The 22637-nt window shown below is 42.1% G+C and overlaps 1 protein-coding gene across 2 annotated transcripts in view; it reads left to right on the top strand.

Annotated features, from left to right (window-relative positions):
- The window catches only part of Dnah11 (dynein axonemal heavy chain 11), a 314894-nt gene that overhangs the window by 97136 nt on the left and 195121 nt on the right, over positions 1-22637 (top strand). The window lies entirely within an intron of this gene.

Raw genomic sequence — 22637 nt, 5'->3', positions numbered from 1 at the left:
CAGCTTTTTGTTTCTGTGAGGGGCCGCTCGGCCCCAGGTCTCATCCCAGTCACTCAGGCAGAAGGTATGTGGATGAGCTATGCTGCTCACATTATGATTGCCAGGAAACAGAAGAAACAGGCTGCCAGGGAGGAGCCTTCAAAGGCACTGCCCAGGGAGGAGCTGCAGCCTTCAAAGATAGTGTCCCCAGTGACCTGCTTCTGTCCAAGTTCCCCCATGCAAAAACTCATTTAGGTGTCAGTTCATCCATGGATTTATCCATGATTGAGGTTTGAGCCCTCATGATCCAATCACTAGGATTTTGTTTTCTTTGTTCTTTGAGACAGGGTCTCACTATGTAACCCTGGCAGTTGCCTGGCCCAGAACTCACTACATAGACCAAGCTGGCTTTGAACTCAGAGATCCAGAGTACCTTCAGAGTGCTCAGATTAAAAGCACCATTGCATTGAGTCAATCCCTTCTAAATAGTAGGGCCAGCTAAGGAATAATCTTCCAACACTTCAGCTTTCTTTATATCTTTATATATATATATATATATATATATATATATATATATATATATATGTCCTTATTTTGTCCTATACTTTATTATTACCCACATAGGGGAGCCCATTGGTCCTGAAGCCTACCTAGATACATTGAGACATAGTGTATTTTTTTTCTCGACTGTGTAAAAGCATGATCAGCTGCCCCCGTGCTTTGTGATCTGCAAGTACCTATAAATGAGACCACAAGAGACATCTGCTTTTGACTTCTCTCACCCAGAGCTGTGGTTGCTCCTTCCTGTCAGCAGGTTCTTCATCTCTGCATTGAGTCAACTGCATGCAGAATGTCTGTACTGGGCATGCACAGAGCTGTTGCTATCCTCACTGGTCTCTAAACACCGAGGTGTACCAGCCACTGGCATCGCATTTATGTTGCTTTATAAGTGATGTGCAGGTGACCTAAAGGAATGGGGAGGACATACATAGATTGTATGCAGATCCAATACCATTTACATGAGAGGTGTAAACATGGGTGGAGTTTGATAACCAAGAGGAAGAGAGTCCTGGAACCACCTGCCTGTGGATACCAGAGGAGGACTGTCCGTGGGATAAATGTCATGTTGATGGAAATGCTGAACCAGATCATTTGAGAAATGCCTGGAAGTTAGCCACAGATGAAGCTGAAATGATTGATAGCTGAGATCAAAGAGTCATTTCACATACGCAGGCAAGAGGAAACTGTCGTCAGACAGACAGTAGTGTGCCTATTTTAACCCAGAGAGAGCTCAAATTCAGATTCAACAAATATGAAAACCACAGGAGTTCTGTGGGATGATGAGGACTACACGTAGAAGAGCTGCAGCCCTTCCCCATTCCCTGTGCATTCCAGGAGATTACACTCTGTGTGGGGTGTGTGTGGGGGGGTGTGGGTGTGTGTGTGTGTGTGTGTGTGTGTGGTGTGTGTGATGGGGGGGCACAGATTGTCCCAGGGCAAAACCCCAAGAAATACCTATAAGTCAGTGAGCTGTGAAATCAAGGAATTTTGCCTCTTAAGAGCAAGGACCGGACAACTTTTACTGAAGTGAAAGAACAAATTATAAGCATTTTGCTCTCACACAGCTGCAAGCTCTGATGTATATCTTATTCCCATCTCTGATGGGAAAGCATCCACTGGCAACATTGTAAATGAGTGAACATGACGAGTTATTTATAAGAACAGATGGCAGGCGATATCTGGTTTGTGGCCTATAGTTGCCACTGAGGCTCTAGACCCCATAGTAATTGAAGACCATAGAGTGAAAGATAAAAGTGGAAAAAGGAACTTATTTATATGTAGCCTGTTACTCTAATTTCATCCATTACCACAGTAGCTGGCTTGTGGACAGACCAACACAACAAATTTTGAGTTCAGAGAAAAAGGAAAAAAACATTACAACATATGGATAAGGAAGGAAATAGCCTATGAGTTCATCCCAAAGAACGCACAATTAATAGGATGTGTAATGTTAGGGGATTAGCCATAGACGCAGAATTTTCTACACCTTTTATGATGTTCAAAAGAACTTGATGTAAAAACCAGACAATAATGAAATAAGCAATATACAATAATGAAATAATCCTGTGGGTAAATGACATGAACTAGCATGAGTTCTTGTTGGGGTTTCCACCTAATGTTGGTGGACCACCCTGATGCACCTCACATTTCCACAGGTCTCATGAGCAGAACTGGCTGCCTTTTGTTCTTAGTATGTTTATTTAGTGAACAGAGATGAAGATAGAGTTGACTCTACAGCAAAGGGCAAGTTGACTTATTTTCTGCTGTAATAACAAAATCTCTTCCTGGGGCAAAGGTCAGTCAAGTTTATTTTGTTTTAGGAAAGATCCTGGATCCCCTGAAGTCAGAGCTATTCCCAGAGCTGTTCTCTCCTAGCCTGGCACTTGTATGTGTTGTGTGAACCAGCCCTATCATGAGTACACAATTCAGGAGCTCTAGGATTTCCTGTGCTGTTTCTTTGGGAAATGAATGGTGTTCTGTCTCCAGCCCAGGAATCTGTCGTCTGCCATTGTTGAACTGTGGTAGGCTAACAAGTCAGCTTCTAAGTAAGGTAAATCTCAGGCCATCCATGTACCTTAATGCTTTTGAGATGCATTCATGTTGTTGTTTGTATTTGCTGAGCCTTTGTTTTGAGTCCTTAGTAGTATTTTATCATATCAATATACCGTAAGTTCTTCATCCATTCTATTAACTGGTATTTGTACTTCTCTTTTTTATTATTATTAGCTTTTAAAATTTATTTTACATACCAACCACAGTTTCCCTTCTCTCCTTCTGATCCCTCCCCACAGCTCCTTTCTACATTCTCCCCACCCCCATCCACTCCTCAGAAAGGGTACTCCCATGGGAGTCAACAATGCATGACATATCAAGTTGAGACCAAACCAAGCTCCTCCCCTCTGCATCGAGGCTGAGGGAGCCATCCCACCATAGGGACTGGGTTCCAAAAAGCCAGCTCATGCACCAGGGACAGATCCTGGTCCCACTGCTATGGGCCCCACACATAGACCAAGCTATACAACTGTTACCCACATACAGAGGGCCTAGGTCTGTCCCAGGTGGTCCCATGTAGGTTCCCTAGCTGTCGGTCTAGAGTCCATGAGCTTCCAGGGGCTCTGATCAGCTGTCTCTATGGGTTTCCCTGTCATGATCTTGACCCCTCAACCTTTGCTTATATAATCCCTCCTTGTTCTCTTCAACTGGATTCTCTTCAACTCAGCCCAGTGCTTGGCTATGGATCTCTGCATCTGTGTCCATCAGTTACTGGATAAGGTTTTCAATGGCAATTAGGGTAGTCATCAATCTGATACAGGAGAAAGTTAGTTCAGGGACCCTCTCCACTATTGCCACAAGTCTTAGCTGGGGTCATCCTTGTAGATTCCTGGGAGTTTGCCTGGCACCAGGTTTCTCCCTAACCCCATAATGGCCTGTCTATCAAGGTATCTCTTTCATTGCTTTCCCTCTCTGCACCCTCATTTGTGGTGGTGCACACTGGTAGGATTTGCTGAAGGAGGCAGAGGCTGGAGGATCATGAGTTCAAGGCCAGCCTGGGTATTGTACTTCTACTGTGAAGCTTCATATTGCTTTTACATTCTTGAAAAAAAAAATACTTTTCTTGGAAATACATTTTTTTTTTTAATTTCTTCTGGGTAAATCCATGAAAGCAAAATTGCTTGGCAATAAAGCTGTGTATTTAGACATCAAAGATATCGAGAAGGTTCATTGTTGTTGTTTTACCTTCAGTGATACACAGGGATTCTAGATGCTTCCTTGTTGCGGGCCGCAGGAATATATCATAAGAACTCAGCTGGTTATGGCAAAGTCACTACCTGGAGGGATCATGGAATTCCTCCAGAGGAAGCCAAATCCCAAGGAGTTTTTGGTGTTACTTGGCTTGTTATATATCAGCTGTCTTCTGTTATGAAAATCATGTGTGCCTTCATAGCTTTCCCAATTGACTTTTCCCTAAGAAGGACTAACAGTGTAGACTGAGCACTCTCTGGACATACACATTCCAGGTAATTTGGAGAACAGCCTCAGGGAAAGGCTTTCTCTGGAATCAGATATCTCCCTTGACCACTTTCAAGGACTACAGGAAACACCACCTAGGTGGACGCCCAACTGCCAAGGACTAACAATGATAACAGCCCACCTGAAAGTCTCCTGACTTAAATTCCACAAGGAGACATCACCCAGGTGGTCACCCAATTTCCGAGGATTAACAGTGATAGCAACCCACAGGCGAGTCTCCTGACTTAAGGTAAATTCCACAAGGGGACACCGCCTAGGTCAGGTAGACATTAAGTAATAGCTTTACACAATTTAACTCAGACCCCTCCTTTCTTACAGCCTTACTAACTTTATAGATCTCTAATTACTTACCTAACCACTTCTAGGAATATTTAGATAACCTTCTGTGCTAACAGCTATGCTCAGCCAGAACTCCCAGTTCAAGCCTCCCTGTAATTATCATTATTGATAGCATCCGGCCAGGTCCATCACCGGATGGAGGAAAGTACCTTATCAGAGATACCTCTGTACTCTCTAAGAACAGACTTAAGCATCCAGGTTACCTGTTTGAGAAGGGCTGGCGGATGTGTCAATTAAGCCTATTCTTATCACCCCTCCATTTGACCCTGGAAGCCTGTCTTTGCACTGCTAAGGAAATACTGCTTGTAAGTGTATATATACCAGAACTCCCAGGGCAGGAGGGGACAGAGAAGAGAGAAGAGAATGGAAGAACTAGATGGGTAAGAACTTGAGAGGAACGGACTGAGATGGGGAAGAACTAGATTGAAGAGCTAAAAGAGAGGACTAGAGGAACGAGATGGAAGATGAGGAAGAGCCAGATGGGGAAGAACAAGCTGAGAAAGAGCCAGATGAGAGAGAAGGAGACGGGAGAGAAGCTGATGGGGGAAAGAACTAGATAGATGAGAACCTAGAAGGGACAGAACTAGATGAAGGAATTAAGATAGAACCTATAGGGGACAGTAGATAAATATAGAGAGAAATCAGGCAAGAAAGGAGCTAGACATGAGAACAGAACTGAAGCTGTTTATAAGGATGTTATGCCAGAGGTATTAAAGCGAATGGACCAAAGTACTCTGCGTGCGTAGACTGATTTACCGACCTTAAAGATTCTCTGCTGGTTGATAGAGCCTTCCGCGGACCCTGGGAGGGGACTATCGAGGGGCTGGACCCCCATAGTCCTCGATACTTCCTCTACTTGTCCCTTTTTCATGTTGTCATTTCTCTGTAATCACACCCATTCCAGGGGCCGTCAATCAATATCTCAGCACATCTTGAACTTGAATTTCTCTAATATCTGAAGACATTGAACAATGGCTTCATATTAATTACTACTCTGCCTTATGGTGTTACTCAATTTATTTTAAACATTTGAGTGGCTTTCCCTTTTTCTATTAATTCCAAGAGTTCTTACTTATTTGGGATTTAAATCCTTTGTCAGAAAAATGAATAGATCACTCATTTTCTTCTGCTACCCAGCTAAATTACTAGTCCCATAATTTGAATGTTTTAATGGGAGTTGTTATGAATAGAAACTTAAATTTTTTATGTAATATACCACACTTTCCTCTCATGGCTGGTACCTTTTGTGTCATAGATAAATTCTTGTCCACCTAAAAGTCATCAGTGTATCTGCTTCTCTCAAGACATGCGATGGTTCTTGGGGTCTCCATTAGAACAATGGCCTACTCATCTTTCCTCATCTCTACTGAATTGACTTCCCACCTTGATCCAAAGAAAGTCAGTTTGTTCTCTCTCTCTCTCTCCCTCTCTCCCTGTCTCTTTCTGTGTGTGTGAGTGATTTCCAAACTTTTTTCTTCATCTATTTTTTTGTCTCTATGACAAACCCACAGTCTTAATTACTCTAAGATTATAGTAAACCTTGAAGTCAAATTTCTCATATCTCTTCTGTTTCTCCTCTCACAGTTGTTTGGACTATTCTAGTATTTTTAAATGAGAATTATTATTACCATGGTGTTTATTTTTAGAAGAATATTTTAACCTAATTAAATTTTTATTAGACTGACCATAATTGTAAATACAAAGCTTAGGAGAATAGTTATAATAACCTAAGAACATGGCACCTCCTGCAGGTTTTCCTCTTTAATTCCTCTGCAAGACTTTTATAGCTTTTGACATAGGCATTTTATACATTTTCTCACTATATTTATTTTATTTATGATATTTTGATTCTACTTTATATACTAATTTAATTTTTTAATTTTAACTTATAGTATTTATGGCTAATCATGGAAATATATTGAATGAAAAAATATTTACCTTGCATCTTAGGAGTTTGCAAAACTTGTTTTCTGTGTTTAGTAATTTGTGTCTTTTGAAGTACAGATTTTCCAGGGTTTACTGTGTATATGAAGATGTCAACTGTAAGCAATGCCAGTTTTACATCTTATCTTCTGTTCTTTTATTTGTTCTTCATTTCCTTTTCTTGAGCTATTGCTTTGGCTAGGACCCCTAGTACAGGACTGAAGTAATGAGACTCCCTTGACTTATGAACAATCCAGGGAAGAACAATTTAATGTCACAACTAATTTTGCTTTTGACGATGTCCTTTGCTGTATGGATTTCCTAGAAAGATGTAAACACATGCTTATTCACCTCAGGTAGGACACTGATGACAGGTCAAAGAAACAATTCCAGCCAAGTCTAGCTTTGTGAACCAATGTTTGTTGGGCTTACCAGGTCCATGGGAGAGGGGTTACTTTTAAGAGCATGGGTGGTTCTCAAGCAGCTGCCCTACCTCAGGGTGGGTGGCATCTCTCAAATATGCATTCCTGGAGTTCCTGTTCATCTTTCAGGCAACTCCACCAAATAGCCCCCTCCCCATAATTATTAATTACTTGTATAACCTAGAGGGAGAATACAGGTTTTCTAGTTTCCTGAGATCAATGAATGTTGTATTTTGTTAGCTTATTATTGAGTCTTTGGAGTGTCTGTTTTTCTGTCAAGAAAAAGTGTTTCAATTCAGAGGAGCCACAACATCCCAACCAAGGGAGAAATCCTTTCACCAGGCAGAGGAAATGTTTTCCATGACCACCTTTCTGGTCTTCCGGGTTGACCATTTGATTTATTGGCTCTGTTGTAGTGATGAGCCCTCAAATGTGCATGCCCTCTACAGTGAGCAACACCCACAGTCCTGTGGAAAATTTTGAATGCTAAGGCAACTTTGCATTCCTATATTATTAACTTTAGTTGGTTGTACTGTACTATCCCTATTTTGAAAAGTTGTTTCTATTTGTTAACATTTCATTAATGAATTCTGCCTTTGTTTATCACCATCATTTGTCAGTGTTTCTTATTTAAATATTTTATTTTTGAAAATTTTATATATGTATACAATGAAATCAGATATCTATCCTTCCCATTGCCTTCCAACCTCTCCTATATTTCCCCAATATGTCACCTCTGAAACTTCATTTTTGTGTTTTGTGATAACCCACTAAGTCCAGACTTCCCATATGTGCATGAGTGTGGAACCATCCACTGTAGCATGGAACATTTATCAGTGGCCACACCCTCAAAAAAGAATGATACCTTCCTTCCATCTCCAGCAGACAGCTACACCAATAGTTCCTCAGTAAGGGATGGTTGCCAGAGATCAACTTCCCATCTATGCCAGATACTGATAGGATTAATCTTGTGCAAGTCACGGCAGCTATGAGTTCAATATTGCAATAGCAATGCCATGTCTAGGAGATGCCGTTCATAGTACCCTTCTTCATCTTCTAGCTCTTAAATCTGTGTCTGTGTCTGCTGCAGTGTTCCCGGAGTCTTGGTGTGGTGGTGGTGAGGAGGAGGAGGAGGAGGAGGAGGAGGAGGAGGAGGAGGAGGAGGAGGAGTTTGATATAAATTTTCTATTTAGGACTGAACACTCAGTCTCTTATTCCCAGCTCTTGACCAATCGTGCATCACTCCATTGACTGTTGCCCATTGGGGGAAAAAACAAACAAAGAAAAACCTTCAACCAAGATTGAAAGCAGCATAGATCTATGGGTATAAATATGAATATTTTGAAGGAATTTGACATTGTGTCTGACCATTTAACAATATACTAGTGGGTACATCTTGGTTGGTAGGCTGATATTGAAGCATGTAGGGTCTATCTTTTCTCCCACATAAGGCTGTATGACATTTTCTGGCACCATGAAAGCTAGCCAGGGAAGCTCCCTAGTCAGTTTGAGACTGACTTTTCTATATCCTGCAGTTAAAATGTGAAGTGTCTTCCACAAAGATCTAATTGTATAGTCATGGGCAATGGCAAGTGTGTGTTGTTTTGGAGACCTCTGGGGCCTCCTTTAACAGTAACTCATTGTGAGGCATCCCATACCTTGTACTTTGAATTTCATTTAATAACCCAAGACATCTGGGAGTATCAGTGTCCACTTATGCATGATAATTCTGTTCAAAGCTTTCTGTGGCAGTTTGAATGTATTTGGCCCCCATAATCTCATAGGGAGTGGCATTATTAGGAGGTGTGGCTTTTTTGGAATAGGTATGGCCTTGTTGGAGGAAGTGTGTCATTGTGGGGGTGGGCCTTAAGCTTTTCTATGCTCAGGATACTGCCCAGTGTCTCAGTTGACTTCCTGTTGTCTGCAAGATGTAGGACTCTCAGCTTTTCCCCTAGCACCATGCTGCTGTGCTCCCTGTCATTATGATAATAGACTGAACCTCTGAAACTGTAATGGAGCTCCCTCAATTAAATGTTTTCCTTATAAGAGTTGTCATGGTCATGGTGTCTCTTCACAGCAATAGAAACCCCAACTAAGACAGAAATTGGTACCAGGAGTAGGGTATTACTGTGATAGGCCTGACCGTGCTTTTGTTTGGAGGAATTTGGACTTTGGTACTTTGGGTTTGGAAAACAGTGGAATGCTTTAACTACTGCCATACTAATAGGATCATGGAAGACAGAGGTGCTGAGAGTTCCTTGAAATGTCGGGAGCTCACTCAAGAGGTTTCAGAGGAGAAGAATGTTAGTATGTTGCCAGAGACTGGTCTTGTGATACTCTGGTGAAGAAAGTGGCTGCCTTTTGCCCTTGTCCGAAGAGTCTGCCTGAGGCTAAAGTGAAGAGTTTTGGATTAATTCCAATGGCAGAAGGAATCTCAAAACAGCCTAGTATAGACTCTGTCATGTGGTAATGAAGATTTATAATGAAAAGGAGCAAGCTGAGCAGGGTAAATTTCAAAATGTAAATTTTGAGAAAAAAAAAAACAGGAAGAGGAATGGAGCTAAGTCTTGTGTTCAAGGAGATAAATGGATTAAGAAATTGAGTAAAGGCAGTGGTGACCTCAGGGCAAGATCCAACCCAGCTAAACTTCCAACTTGTAAAAAGGAATTAAAGAAAGCTTAGAACAGGGTATGGTGATGCATGCCTTTAATCCCAGCGCTCAGGGTTAAGGGAGGCAGAGGCAGGCAGATCTCTGAGTTTGAGGCCAGCCTGGTCTATAGAGAAAGTTTCAGGACAACCAAGCTTAGGGTGTGAAAGACAGAAAGCTGGTGAAGATGTAACTGAATGAGGGGGCCATGTTCCAGATCTAGCAAGCAGCAGAACTTGGCATCTTTGGCTATTGGTTCTGGGTTTAGAGTTAAGGATAGAAGAAACAGGTTATGGAATTTGCCTCTAAGGAAAGCTATTGAGGCCAGGCATGTGTCAGGAATGTCCCTGAGTGGAGGCCTAGAGAGGCCATTGCATGAAGCTGTGAAGTTGAAGCCTGGATTGCCTTGGAGAACCCAAGGTGTTAGAGATGTCAGAGCTGGAGGATACCTGCAGAGGAGAGCTGCTAACAGGGAGTGGAACCAGAAGAAGCTAAGTAAAAGGAGTGTGCTGCAGTCAGCAACGCTGAAAGGAGTTGGAGATCTGAAGAGCATTTTAACATCAGACATGAAGATGCAGAGTTTGGAGTTTGCCCAGGTCGTTTTTGGTCTTGCTTTGGTCCAGTATTTTTTCACTGTGCTCCCTTCCCTACATTTTGGAACGGTAATGTATATCTTGTGCCATTATATTTTTGGAAGTATGTGATCTATTTTTTGTTTGTTTTGATTTTTACAGGGGATTATAGGTAAGAGATTGCATGAATCTCAGAGAGACTTTGAACTTTGAAACATTGCTGAACCTGTGATAGACTATGGGGGTTCTTGAAGTTGGACTAACTGCATTTTACATTATCATGTTGTTACAAGCTTTTGGGGACCAGGGAGTAGAATGTGGTAGCTTGGATGTAATTGGCCTCCATAACTCATAGGCAGTGGCACTATTAGGAGGTGTGTGGCTTTGTTGGAGTGGGTATGGCCTTGTTAGAGGAAGTGTGTCACTGTGGGGGTGGGCTTTGAGCTTTCCTATGCTCAGGATACCACCCAGTGTCTCAGTTGACTTCCTATTGCCTGCAAGATGTAGGACTCTCAGCTCTTTCTCCAGGACCAGCTCTGCCTGCATGCCGCCATGCTTCCCACCATGATGATAATGAACTGAACTCAACTGAAATTAAGGGAGTTCTGTCAATTAAATGTTTTCCTGATAACATTTGCTGTGGTCATGGTATCTGTTCATAGTAATAGAAATCCTAAGACACCTTCTTTTTCACAGTTGTATTTTGAAATTAATTTACTAACTAGTGGATTTCCTTTTCATGTATCCTTAGTTTCAGTTAACCCACTCACTACCGCCATTTACCTCCTCCATCCCTCTGCTCCCATCTCCGCTTAATCTTTTAGCCCTTACTATTCTTCCCTCTTCTTTGTCTTCATAAGTTCTGCTATCCCTCATCTTATATGCGAAAGTTGGATTGTGTAGTAATGGGGTTCCATGTGGCTTTATACCCCCTTCCTTTGAGTGATTTCTTTTCCTGTAATAATTTTGCCAGGTGTGGTGGTCAAAGCCTGCTAGCAAGGGGTTGGAAAGTAGACATTTACTTTGTGGGAAAGTTTTTTACTAGATGTCACCACAAAACTCGGCCTGGAGTTTCCTTTGTGTGGCATTTTTATAATTAAATGTATTTTATGTATGTGCAGCTGTGTGGCATTTGGACTCTTGTAACAGTTTTAGAATTTATGTTTTTCTTCTTAAGTCAGGGGCTGGTGAAACAGAGTGACCTAGCTGAACAGGCCTGGTGCCTGTTGTCAGTGGCTGTCTTTGTGCCACCGTGGAGATCATGTGATGGACAAAGGCTAGAAATGATTACTGTCTGGTCCTTCTAGGAAGACTTGATCTTTGATCCAAGTTTTAAGGTTTTGTTGAGAGATTCCACAGAGTGGCCCAGTCAGTTCAAAGAATGTGGAACTTAGTCCTTTTATAATGTCTTTCTATGGCTTCTGGAAATGAAAATCTGCTGTTTCTGCTCTTGCTGAAGGTGACGTGGGCTTAAGGAAGAGAGATCTTTGCTGCTGTTTTTAGGAAACCAGCAACAACCAATGTTCAGTGCAGGTAGAAAGTGATCAGTTGAGCCAGGAATTATACTGTAGGGCACACTTTGATTTGCTGAGCTGAAAACTCCAGTCTTAGCATTTCTGCAGAGCTGTTTCTCCAGGTTCCTGGCCTGAGTGTCCCATGCCCATAGATCAGGCACCACCAGTGTAAACAAAAAGAGCAGCCTTTTCTCTGAAAACCAAAACCAAAACGTCCTCTTACTGCTTTGTGTAAACCTGTAGTGTCAGGGACACGGTTTCTTACGTTCAGATGCCATCTTGATGCCATCCTGCCACAACAGCTGGGTCAGCACACATTGAAGATCAGCTCCCCATATATCAGGAACCACCTCTCCGACCTTGAGTTCTATACTCTGTCATCCTTCAAGGTCAGACCACAGCCATCCTGCTAGGGCAGTGGGCCTGCTATGAGAACACTAGCCTCCCTTAAAAATGTGTGTTGTATAGAGAGTAGTGGTGACCTGGACTTATGTCGTATCTTAAGAAGTATTTCTTTGTGTAAAATAGAGAATTGTTGGATGAGGGATTCTAGGTTACCTCATCTCTCCTACCTCATATGTTATTGGCATGCTTAAATGCCAAGATCCCATTGGTGTGAACTGAGGTAGGTTCATATTTGTAAAATGTCAGGGAAATATTGAATAGAATTGTGGCTGGGTAAGCTTGGGTAAATTACCTCGTGATCTCACCCATGAAGTTGGAGTAGAGCTGTAGTAGACAGATTAGGATACACACACACACAGTGTCTGTACACACACACACACACACACACACACACACACACACACACACACACATGTCCATATACACACACTGACTGATGCACACAGTAGGTGCTTGATGAACCTCAGTTCATGTGATCAGCTGATGGCATCAGAGAAGACTGGTCTTCTGTCCCTTACTCCATACCGTCCTCCATTAGAACTGGAGAGCGGCTCCCATGATCAGAGACTTTTTCCCTCCCTGGCCCCCCAGGACCAGACCCGTCACCTTTTCTGCTGCGTCTCAGTTTCTCACCCTAACTCATTGGCAGTTGTGCGTGCCCCAGTCTCTCCTTCTACTTAAAATCAAGAACAATTAGAAGTTGTTCCTGAGTGTACTGTCTCTTTCCATGTCCTGCTCTGAAGTGACCTTGTTGACGTCATGTTTGGACAGTCACCCTCAGTGTCCTTGGGGGATTGGTTCCAGGACTCCTCAGACCCCAAACTCTGTACATGCCTAAGTCGTTGACATAAATTAGGGTAGTGTTTGCATACAGCCTACACACATTGTAGATAACCTCTGGGTCCCTTAGAATTCCTGACACACAGTAAGTACTGTGCAAGCTCTTTTCATGCCATACTCTGGAAAATGAGAAAAGTCCCTGTTCAGTGTAATCACTGTGTGTCTTCCTGAGTATCCTAGCTGTGCACATATGCCGAATGGGACGACCCAGCCTCCCACCAACTGAGTCTTTTCACAAGACTGAGTGTGCTGCAAAACTCTTCCTCCTGCTCACTTTTGTAGTGGGTAGCTGTTCCAGACTACAGCCAGTACACTTTCCCTTGTATTTATGACTATATGAATTCCACCTTCACTTGGAAAGCTCAGGCTACTCTTTGCTTTCCAGTCTCCTCTTCCTCCTGCTCTGTGTTCCTGTTCTGTGCAGCTGTGGTCCAGGCCCCTTTTTCTTCTGGCCATCACCCCCACCCCTGGATACTCGCACCACTTCTGAGGCTACTGTCACTTCATAGCATTGCCAGCCACTTTGGTCTCATTTCAGCTCTCCTGAAGTCCAGCAGGAAGCATAGTGGGAGTCATCGCTGGAGTTCTCACTGCCACTCCCAACCGAGAACATCCAAAGTGAGGTCATTCATTTCACACAGGGTCCCATCATCCGCCTGGTCCCCTTCAGTGCCCTGACATCTGTCTTCGCTGTAGAGATAATGCCTTAATCCGCGGTACTTTTCCTCTCTGCCGAGTGACGGTGGCACTGTGGGGATTTTCCCTTCCAGTCCTGTTTTCTTCTGATTCTTTCTTCACTGGACAGGAGAAGAAATCTTTGAAAACACAAGACACAACGTGCTGCTCAGCCCACCACTTAGCACCCATTTGCTGTAGCTCATCAGCCTAACGGTGGACCACACCTCGCCTTTGTGAGCCTCCCTTTCTTCCACAACATGCTATGCACCTGTCCTCTCTCCTGCAAACCTGCACTCAGAGTCCTTCAAAGGGCCACCTGCTCCGCCCCAGGCCTTTCCACAGCTGTTTCCCATAGCTTGAGCATAGTCTTTCCGGGTGGTCAACCTCTAACTTCGCTGCAGCATAAATCCTCATTCTTTAGGTTTAGCAAAGTGTTCTTTCCTTCAAAATGCCTTTCTCAGCCCTGTGTTAGGCAAGGCCCTGTTTCTGCACACTATGAGAGTACTTTATACATACCCTAATTATTTATCTCATTCCTCACTGGTGCGCAAGCTTGGGAATAGACTCCATGTGTCCTCTTATATGAACGAGTGGAACAGAATGTAATGGTGTGCATTGTGTCATTGTTTTCTCAGTTCTTTCTTCTTAATATAGTGCTTGCTTACTGAGCACACGCTTTGTACTGGCCACTGTGCTGGGTGGGAAAGTACAGTACAGAGTGAGGTACATGTGCCTGGAGCTGTTAGAGCCTGTGGTTAAAGGAGGGGAGAGAAAGCATGAACGATCAACTAGTAAAATCCTTCTAAACATCGTAAGATGGATTCTGCGGAATGTTTGCCAGGGAAGGTGTAGGAGACAGTACACTGGGGAAGGTCAGCCAGCCACAGAAGGGCTCAGGGAAAATGAGCCTCGGTGTGTAAGTCACAGCTGGGGCCTGAAGCAGCCTTGACAGGGAGCACAGGGAAATCCAGTGTGACTGGAGCAGGGTAAGGCAGGAGGAGGAAGGGCGTGGGAAGAGTTCTGCTTTGCAGACATCGTGGCGTTTACAGTTAGGTTACTTTCTAGTGCCAGATTTTTGCTGTTCTCACGGTCTGGTTAGAGCCGGGATACAGTATGGAAACAGCTGCTCGGGGCTACCATTCTTGAGCTAGTAGAAAAATTAGACAACACTCCTCAGTCAGGGGCAAGAGTAAGCATGCATTCTATGAGAGGGTGTGTTATTTTGAAAAGCTATCACAGGCTATTTTCTATGTCATCCACCCATAAACATGGATGTAATTACAGTCTGACCATTCTGTAATTGCTACCTGGAACCACTTCCCAAATAATAGACATTTTTTTATGGCCGTTGTTATGGTTACAGAATCTTATTACTTTTGAGAGAATATCACTGGGGAAGTCTTAATCTCAAGAGACTATAAGAGCCCAACACACAACACTGTGTACATAACATCAGCAAGTTGTCATCTTGATGGTCTTTCATTTGACTGAACTTCTGTGAGAAATGAGTCAGTGATGTAGAAATCACAGGTTGTTTGGAGGCTTGCGTGCCCACATGCGTGAGAATCACTTGAAATTATAAATGTACTTTGGCATAGAGGCATAAGGTATTGTTACCATAATAATGGACTGGTTAGACAAATTCTGCTGGTGGTGTAACATCTGACAATGTGGGATTTGGATATCTTGGCCCTGTAGCTGGAGGGCTTCTCTCCAGGTTCCCCAAGCCCCGCAGCCCCACAATCCACTTATAAAATAATCACTCAGACACTTATATCACTTATAAACTGTATGGCCATGGCAGGCTTCTCGCTAACTGTTCTTTTATCTTAAATTAACCCATTTTTATAAATCTATAGCTTGCCACGTGGCTGGTGGCTTACCGGCGTCTCTACATGCTCTTCTCCTCGCGGTGGCTGCAGTCTCTCCCTGCCTTCCGCTTCCCAGAATTCTCCTCTCTCCTTGTCCCACCTACCTCCTGCCTGGTCATTGGCCATCAGTGTTTTATTTACATAGAGTGATATCCACAGCACTTCCCCTTTCTTCTTTTTTAAAAAGGAAGGTTTTAACTTTAACATGGTAAAATTACATATAACAAAACAATTACCGAGCAAGAATTATAGTTACAATATTAAAGAAGATGTCCTATCTATCTTATATTTGTGAGTTTAAGGTTTTATAGCTAACTTATCTTTTATCATAACTGAGGAAATTACGACTATCTAGCCTTCAACCACATCAAAGACCTGAGAAGGAACATAATGGTACCTGAGAAATGGTAGACGGATGCAAGCAACTTCGGGAATCTTGCAAGAGTAGACCAAGACAGCTGGCAGCCTGGACAGTCACCTGATGTTTCTCAGCATTGTTGGTGCATTCAAATTGGCTACAGGCCTAGAGTATCTGACAGACCATTTTTAGAAGCAGGAATTTTAAGAGACCATCTTACCCTGTCTTGGCAGAGTACAGTGGTCGCTTTCCTTGTGTCCCGCTTGTCCAGAAAGGACAGCATTGCATTTGTACTGTCAGCTATCAAGGCAAGGGCAGTTCTTTGCCCAGTAGGCCATTTTGTGCCAAAAGACAAACTTCCAAATGGAAATGTCTTAGAAGCCCAACATTCTCTCGGGATCAATTGGTGCAGCCAGGAGCAATTGTGTCTCATGTCAACAGAATTCTAAGTTATTTAAATGCCATATTCTCTAGGTCTATGAAGTGTTTGAAGATTACCTATCTATCTGAAATATATCTATGTATACCTAGAAGACTTAACTAACATGGCTACAAATATGATTATCATAGATGACTAATTATTAATCTATTTTTAATTATCCATTACAATTTTAAATGAGTTACATAAACATAATATCTCAAACAAGAATAGAAATATATATATATATACAGTATAACAAAATTAACCTCAAGTTTGTGTCAACAAACCAAAATTTATACCAATGTAAAACATTTTAAACATAAACTAAAATCTATACCAATGTAAAACATTTTAAACAAGTTGTTCTTTAAAAGTAGGTTCATTAATCTACCCTTTTATCTTATCATCTCCATATCCTATATATCCATATCATATCCCCTTTTCTTTTTTAGAAAGAGATCATATTTATAATCAACCTGTTTTAAATAAAAATATTGGTTTTTCTCTGTCCCACACCAGAGGGCTCTTCTGATTTGGGACACAAGAATCTTTTAACCATTTTTTTTTTAAAGCAATATGTCTGGGTTTAGAGGGGAGTGAGCCAATTCCACCTCTAAAGCCAGCTTGGTATATTTGGGAATTTGGGCGTAGCATCTCTTACTACTTCCTGCTGGAGGGGGGCGCTGTATCTTATGGGGATACAAAGAAAATTTTAGACCTATGGGGTAGTCCGTGAGACTGTATTGTGTGAACCAGTTGCCTTGAAACCGGTCTGGATGTTGGATCATCTGGGCCATGGTGTCATCGGAGTCCTTTCAGGGGGTCTTGGCTGGTGAAACCTGATGTATCTTAATCTGGAACAAATCCACAGCCTCTGGCTTTCTGTGGAGACAAAAGCAGAACTTCTTTTCCAAAGTAACATATCCTTATATCCAAATTTTGAAGTCAAGGTACTTTTAAAATATACATTTTGGCATAACTCAACAGCTTTTGTAATCAAATGTTTTTCTTTAGTTATGAATATCAAAGAGAACATAATCCAGATTCTCTGTGTGGTAGCCATCTTTATGTGGCTTATGTTTTATATTACCTTGAGCCTTGAACCTATTGCTTTAAACTGTACCATTGTAAGCCTGAAACGGCGCTGTGGCTGCTGGCTCCGCCCACTTCAGCTTCCCAACATGGCAGTGGTACGTTTTCGCCAGCTCTGGGAGTCATCAAGTCTCAGAAATAGTGGGTCTAAGCTTTTATCAAAGCAGCGTGTAGCCCAGAAACCTCTTTTTTTTTTTTTTTTTTTTTTTTTTTTTTAAATAATAGTAAAGACTAAATCTACCACACAGCTTAATTTGCCGCTGGCAGATGCCTCATTTGCGCCATACTGCCGGTCAGACGCACCCGCCAGGAACCCGCCAGTGTCCAAACTTGCGTTTTGCTGCATCTAGCTGCCGTATAAGACAAGAAGCAGGAACCTGGTTTTGGCTCTGTTTAGAATTGGTTATTAAATATTCTCAGGTTTAAGGTGGAAACTCGAGCCGTTGGGCGCCATTTGTAGCTGGAGGGCTTCTCTCCAGGTTCCCCAAGCCCCGCAGCCCCACAATCCACTTATAAAATAATCACTCAGACGCTTATATCACTTATAAACTGTATGGCCATGGCAGGCTTCTCGCTAACTGTTCTTTTATCTTAAATTAACCCATTTTTATAAATCTATAGCTTGCCACGTGGCTGGTGGCTTACCGGCGTCTCTACATGCTCTTCTCCTCGCGGTGGCTGCAGTCTCTCCCTGCCTTCCGCTTCCCAGAATTCTCCTCTCTCCTTGTCCCACCTACCTCCTGCCTGGTCATTGGCCATCAGTGTTTTATTTACATAGAGTGATATCCACAGCATGGCCCAGATGAGGAAATATCCCACACCAAATATCTCTTTTCTATTCAGTATGCACACACGTGTGTATGCATAGATAGATAAATAGATGATAGACAGATACACACACATGTATATAGATACATACACATACTGGTTACATACACAGATGTATGCACCATATATAATGTATGTATTATAAGTTTTCAAAATATCTGCAGATGCTTATACATAATGCGCTATGCTGCAGGCTCTTCTCTGTGTGACTAGCACTCTCGACAGCTCTTCTGTGGCTCAGGAGACAAAGAGCTGGCTAAGCAGAGATTGTCCTTGCTTTTCTGGAAGCTGACATCTAGAAAGTGATAGATTCTGAGCATATCATACACAAAAGAATGGGCACATCTTCTCTTGGTGAAATTGAAGGTTTGTTGGATGATAATAAGTAGGTGAATGACTATTGTTACCAGTACTTATCCTTTGACATCCTGAAGGGTGTGTGATGTTGTCTCGTGGTGGATTGAGTCTCATCCCCCTGATGACTGAATGTGATGAGCATATTTTCATGCTCTGAGCTGGTGGATTTGTGTCACGTTCGGAAAGCCTCTGTGCAGGTGTTTGACTCATGTTTAAGTCAGAATACTGGGGGGGTGTGCTATCTGTTTGTTTTCTGATTTGTAGGACTCCCGGCATTGCACTGTTAAGCCTTTACCAGACACGTGGGCTCCAGGTGTTTTCTCCCATTCAGAGTGTCCCCTTCATCTTCTTTTTTGCTTCCTTTGTGGTACAGAAGCGTTTTACCTCGATGTAGTCCCACTGTTGGTTCTTTTGTCCTTGTGGTTTTGGTTTCGAGTCCCCAAACTCATTGTCAGGCCTGTCAGAGACCTGTTCTCGTGTGTCTGTTCCCAGAGTTCATGGACAAAGCTTTAATCCATTCTGCATTGAAATTAGTGTAAGTGGGAAGGCCCAGTTTGATTTTTTGTTTGCTTTATTATGAGGATGGGTTTTGTGTAGCCCAGGTTGTCCTTGAACTCAGTGTGTTCCTGAGGATGGACTTGAACTGGCCCTTCCACCGTGGCCTCTCATGCACTGACATCTGCCTTTTTATAAAATGTAGTGTCTCTGCACTATTTGGTGAAATTGTGATCCTTTCCCCAAGTATATATTTGTTTCTGTATTGAAAACTCATTGGAAATTTCAGTTCTGGCCCCGATTCTGCTCCATCCTGTTAATTACTACAGTTTTGTGATATAATTTGAGTCACAATGCTTCCAGTTTCTCTCCTTTTTTGCTTAAAATTACTTTATTCCAGGTCATTCGTGGTTTCTATACATTTTACATTCTCTTTTTCTTCCTGAAAAGTGCTACTGTGTGGTATTATATTTATAATCTAAGAAATAAAGCTTGCCTGGAGATCAGAGGACAGAGCCAGCCATAAACATAAAGGTCAGGCAGTGGTGGCACACACCTTTAATCCTATCACTCAGGAGGCAAAGATCCTGCGGATGGATCTCTGTGAGTTCAAGGCCACACTGGGCTACATGAGGTTGATCCAGTCTAGGAGGGAAACAGAGCCAGTTAGTGGTGGCACACACCTTTAACCCCAGTATTTGGGAAGCTCACACGCCATTAATTCCAGCACTGGGAAGGTTGAGATAGGAAGTGAAATGGCTGGGTGGAGAAAGGCATGTAAGGCAGGAGGAGACAGGAACTAGAGACTTTTTCAACTGAGGACTCAGACATTCAGTCTGAGGATTCATGGAGACCGGGTTCACTGAGGAGTTGATGAGGTGAGCAGTGGCTGTGACCTGTTTTATCTGATCTTTCAGCATGTGCTTCAATATCTGGCTCTGGGTTTTTATTATAAGACCATTTAGGATTCGTGCAACACTATTGGATGCTGATATAGATTGCATTTTATTTATAAATTACTTTGAGTAGTTTGGACATTTAGGAAATATGAATTATTCCAAACCATGAGTATGGGATATATTTACATGTATTTGTGTCTTTTTAAAATTTCTTTTACTAATGCTTCATAATTCTCAGCATTTTTCACTTCCTTGGCTATTTCTCCAAAGGAAATAAAATTGTTTTGATGTATTCTTTGCATTCCACTGTTCATTGCAGCTTTATTCACAAGAGCCAAGACATATCAACAACTTTATTTTGTTGATAAATGAAAAATATCATATATGTAGATATACATACATAGAATAGAACACTATTCAGCCTTAAAAAAGGAAATCATGCCACTTAAAACAGCATGGATGAATCTGAAGTATATTATGTTCAGTGAAATGAAGCAGACTCAGAAACATAAATATATATGACCTCATGGATATGAAGAATCCTTAAAAAGTCAAACACATAGGCAGAGAATAAAGAAAAATCAGAGACATTGGTCAGACTGTGAAATCTCCTATTTGTATGAATACATTCTGAAGACCTCATAAACAACATGAGCAACTATACTTGGTATTGGTGGATGTATCCTTGAGATCTGCTGAGAAAGTAGGTCTCAAGGCATCTTGCAAACCACAGTAAACAGTCACTAAGAAGAGAAAAACTCATCAGCTGTGGTAATCATGGCACAGTCCACTATGGTGCACACAATGTGTAATTTGTATTTGTCAATCCTCCTTCAATCTCAGGGAGAGGCAGTAGACTGTGTGCTCATAGACTGCCATGTAGGCTGGCAAGCCAGCTCAGTATATAAGCTACGTGCCACCAGAGCTGATATAGATTCTGGTGCCTGATATACATATTTTATTTTCATTTTGTAATATTGGGAAATAAACCTAGGGCCTTGTACATGTTATTAAAATACTCTGCCACTGCCCTGTATCCCTGGGCCTCTTTCTAGTTTGAGGCAGTTGCTCAGGCTAGAATGAACTAAGTCTTCAGGCCAGGCTTCCCATGAACTAATGCTCTTATATCAGCCTCCTTGTAGGCAGACTTTTCTGTCCCAGCAGCCAGTTCCCAAATAACCCCACTGAGACTACTTAATAATTATAAATGCTCAGCCAATAGCTCAGGCTTGTTGCTAGCTACCTCTTACACTTTAAACTAACCCATATTTCTTATCTACACTCTGTAATGTGGCTTGGTACCTTTTCTCAATATGGCAAGTTCATCTCCTCTTCAGGTCTCCTCATGATTCTGAGACTCCACCCTTCATCTCTTTCATGCTCTCTTTTTGTCTGCAAGTCCTGCCTAACCTCTACCTCTCCAGCTATTGGTCAGTCAGCATCTTTATTAAACCAATCACAGTGACATATATTCACACAGTGAATTGGTTGCTCACTTTCTGCCAGCTCTCTCATGCTTTTACAGTTTGTAGAGGGCAGTGCTTTACAGAGCTGAAGAGGACAGGGGACAGTATTGTTACATATCATGACATGTATCCTTAAGTCAGGGCTTGTGTTTTTCCTTTTGCAAATAAGCCTTGAGTAAGGAGTTCAGTTGAAGAGAGGGAGGAAGGATTCTAAGAGCAAAGGGGATCAGAATCATGATGGAAAAAACCACAGAAATAGCTGACCTAAGCTAATGGGAGCTCATGGACTCTGGACTGACAGCTGGGGAGTCTGCATGGGACTGAACTAGGCCCTCTGAATGTGGGTGAAAGTTGCATGGCTTGATATGTTTGTGGGTCCCCTGGAAATGGGACCAGGTCTTACCCTGGTATACAAACTGGCTTTTTAAACCCCATTACCTGTGATGCAATGCCTTACTCAGCCTTGATGCAGGAGGGATGGGCTAGGTCTGGTCCCAACATGGTATAACAGCTTGTGTTGACTACCCAAGGGAGGCTTTACTCTCTATAAGGAGGGGATGACGGTGGGATGGGGGGAGGTGGGGGGAGTGGGAGAAGAGGGGAGAGGGGAATGGGTTGGTGTGTAAAAGGAAAGAAAATCTTTTTTAATAAAAAATTATATACACACAAACACACACACACACACACACACACACACACACACACACACACACACACGAGAAATCCTTTTATGTGAATAACTAGAAAAAAACCTGCCTAAGATACTAACTTTCAAACCTTTCTGGCTACACTTTACCATAGGAAATATTTTATTTCAAATTCAGTTCTCATGTGTATGCATGGAAATAGTTTTATAATAGAATAAGCATCCTGTCAACTGTAGCACCGCATTATCTATTCCACATAGCTCAGTGAATTGTCATTCATGCAATTCCATTTCCTTACTTGCCATTCAAGAAGAAAAGACTTTGAAAATATTTATCTAAGGGACCAGTGAGCCTAAACAAGACTGGTTATATAAATAAAAAGAATTGGGTAAAGCACCATGCTTAGCCACAAGCATTTTCTCATTAATCATCACTATGGATATCAAAAATTAATAGAAATTGTTAGGCAAGTTTTTCTAAAGAATTGCTATCTAGTTCTTATACCTTTAAAAGTTTATTTTACCTTTTAGATATTGTGGTTCTGAATGAAAGTTTCAGGCTGGATCATCATTAGGGTGCCTTGTGCAATGTAACCAGTGAAGCCTGCATCTGCCCTTAGAGTTGGAATTTCTGACCTCAGCTCCTCTGTGTCCTGGCTCCTTCCCTTGAATGAGGGGTGATACTGTCTCTCCTGATGGTTCTTTGAAGATCAGCTGAGATAACAAATTTGAGATAGTTTTATAAATTGAAACATTCTTTATAAATATTGACCCATTAGTCTCTGTATTTGTA

Source organism: Peromyscus leucopus, chromosome 14 (genome assembly GCF_004664715.2).
Source record: "Peromyscus leucopus breed LL Stock chromosome 14, UCI_PerLeu_2.1, whole genome shotgun sequence".
NCBI classification, from domain to species: domain Eukaryota; kingdom Metazoa; phylum Chordata; class Mammalia; order Rodentia; family Cricetidae; genus Peromyscus; species Peromyscus leucopus.
This window is presented reverse-complemented; position numbering and strand designations above follow the sequence as displayed.